Below are 3313 nucleotides of genomic sequence, written 5' to 3' on the forward strand. Positions count from 1 at the left end.
GTATTGACTGTTTTATATGACAGTGGGTTTACAGTTTATGTTATGTTCAGATGTTGTGTTGATAGCTTGGGATGACACATTGTGATGACAATATGTGTTGAAATGTTATTTGTAGGCTACTGTCTGCATTGATATTTGTACTGGCAATATTAAAATACTTTCTATTGACAGTTTGTAATAACATTTGATATAGTAAATGTTTATATCACGAAATGATTCCACGGGTAGTATCGCGTTGGAAATGTATAGAAATTAATTTCCTAAGAAAACTTTTGGAGTTGATCTTGTTTCAAACATCTGCTGTGCAAAATTGCATGCCGGGCATTTTTATTTTCAGGATAATCTGATTATTTAAATATAGGCTTAATCTTTCATTTTGTAATTAGTTTGTTAGTACTTAGTGACATTTCAAATATGAATTAAGTTATTTATTAGGACAAAGCAAACAAGCAATACTTTTTAAAACTAATGCTTAACTGAGGGGAAATAACTGCTAATCTCTATAATTTATCTGATAATTACAGGATTTGGCTCCCTTTCTACTATACGAAAAAAATAATTAATTTACTACTAAATGAATAATTAATAGGTTAATTCTATATATTTAGATACACAATTTAGATAGATCTATGTAATCAATCAATTTAAATGTAGGTAAGATGATTAAAATCACAATACGTGAATTATTTCGGTCTGGTTTTTCAAAACATGTCAATAATTCTCAATAGAAATTTAGAAGGAAATGACTTAATTTCATACATTTGCGTGAATATATGGTTCTGACCAGTTCTGTGATTTATAGCTCATCTTATAACATAGCCCCTTGCCTTAGCTGACATAGAAGAGAGAATTTAGTGCATGCGACTTTAGAACGAGACAGCTGGAGGTCACTCACAAAGGCCGCGGGATACACATTTGAGACCAAAAGAAAATCCGCTGCCGAGGAAGAGACGCAGACCGCGTAAGGAAATATAAATCGGCCACCTGCGGGCTATGGTTTTGCTTGCTGTGGCTGTGGCAAAATATGTAGGTCACAGCTGGGGCTGCGCTGCCTTGCGATATACCGCATTATTCACTAATATTCGTGAGGTGCGGTGGCTGAACGGTAAAGCCTGACATCCGAGCTGGAGGTCCCGGGTTCGAATCCTGGTGAAGACTAGGATTTAATTTCTGGATCTTTGGGCGCCTCTGAGTCCACCCAGCTCTAATGGGTACCTAAGATTAGTTGGGGAAAAGTGAAGACGGTTGGTCGTTGTGCTGGCTACATGACACCCTCGTTAACCGTGGACCACAGAAACAGATGACCTTTACATCATCTGCCCCATAGATCGCAAGATCTGAAAGGGAAACTTTTACTCACTAATCTTCGGACTCGAAGACAAGCCTTATTACTTAGTCGTATAATGATATTGCATTATCTCTAAAATTTGAAAACTAAAGATCATTACTTTTTAAGACAGAAGTTAAGACAGGAATTACGTACAGGACAATCTATATATAAAATCATCGATCTGATCATTATCGTATAAGATTTTATTTCCGTTTTTTAGTCTAGGTATAATATATATATATATATATATATATATATATATATATATATCATGGGCGTAGCCAGGATTTTTTTTCGGGGGGGGGGGTTGGGGGGGATTCCCCCGCCCCCCCCCCCGGCGGAAATTTTTTTTATATGTGTGTGTGTGTGTACATAATTAATCTTTATTACATTCTGACCCTTTCGGAAGACGTTTATTGTTTATTGTAGACTACCCGCCTTTGCCAGCAAGGTGGTCTGGGGGAGCTCGCAGCGCTCCCCAGCGCGGGGCGAAGCCCCGCCGCCGAGCACTATTTCTGGTATTGAAAGCCAACAAAATGCATAATCTGAGGTATCTACAGTGCATTATCTTGCTATTAAAAAGTTTTATTTCAAAAACCTAATGTGCTATTCTTACTGACTTAGACCCTCTTGCGCCGTTCGGCGCATTTTCCGGGAAGCTGTTTCCGCAACTCTTATTTTGCGTAATTCATTTTGTCGGAGAACATGTCCCGCAAAACCTCATGCGACGCTCTGTCACAACTTTACTAAGGATTCTACTCCCAGTTCGGCATATGATTTCTTTGATTTAGACCCGATCTCTATGACTGACTCCTAAAATCTGTCCTAGCCATCTTTGTTGAGCCACATTTAATGTTTTTCAATTTCGGCAGAAGACTATTACATGCCTGTATTTCGCTTTAGATTTTATATCGAAAAGGAAAGTTTTTTCGTCAAATCATCTGTTGAGGGGTTTTAAACCAATAAATCTCTGGAGTTTGTTTTGTTGTTTTTTAATTCAAAACCCCATTTAGCTACGATCATAGAATTTGGTGACTGTAGTTTGCTTTAAAATAATATTGAAGAGAAAGGTTTTCAACCCTAAACGCTCTGTAGGGGAATTTTAAACTCAAAACCATCTGGAGGGGTTTTAAACTTTAAAGAAAAAGCCATCAACTCAAAACCCCTTTGGCTACGCTCATACCTTTGGCTACGCTCATAGATTTTATAGTGTGTAATTTGCTTTTTTTTTATATTAAAGAGGTACTTTTTAGCTTCAAACCCCAACTAGAGTGGGGGGGGGGGGTTAAACTCAAACTCCCCTTGGCTACGCTCATAGAATTTTGAATGTGTAATTTGCTTTTTTTATATTGAAGAGGGGGTTTATCGTAAATTTTGGAGGGGGGTTTAAAATCAAAATCTTCCTTAACTGTGCTGTTGGAATCTGGGGATTGTTGTTTGCATTTTTTTTGTTTTGTTTTATAGAAGAGGGGGATTTAACTGCAAAAGCATCTGGTAGGGGGTTTAAAACTCAAAACCCCCTGGTAGAGGGATTTGTATCTCAAAACCCCCTGATAGGTTTTTTTTTATCTCTGGTAGAGGGTTTTTAACTCAAAACCCCTTCGGCTGTGCTGTGGTAAGTGATGATTTAGTATTAAAATCTCACCTAAAATAAACAAAATGAAAGCAAAAATCAGTCACTTAATTTTCGGGGGGGGGTTGAACCCCAAGAACCCCCCCTTGGCTACGCCCATGATATATATATAATATATATATATATATATATATATATATATATATATATATATGTATGTATATATATGTATATATATGTATATAGGTCTTTGTCAAAGATCTACTCTAGACCTATTCAAATATTCAATGCATGAAGCCCCTGTTTAGGTTTAGGAAAATCGCCGTCTAAATTTAAATTGTATTGTTTCCTTGTATTAATCAGATAATGTTCCTAAGTTGTACATTTAAAATTGTGTCGAAAATATCAAC

Source organism: Biomphalaria glabrata, chromosome 2 (genome assembly GCF_947242115.1).
Source record: "Biomphalaria glabrata chromosome 2, xgBioGlab47.1, whole genome shotgun sequence".
In the NCBI taxonomy this organism is placed as follows: Eukaryota; Metazoa; Mollusca; class Gastropoda; family Planorbidae; genus Biomphalaria; species Biomphalaria glabrata.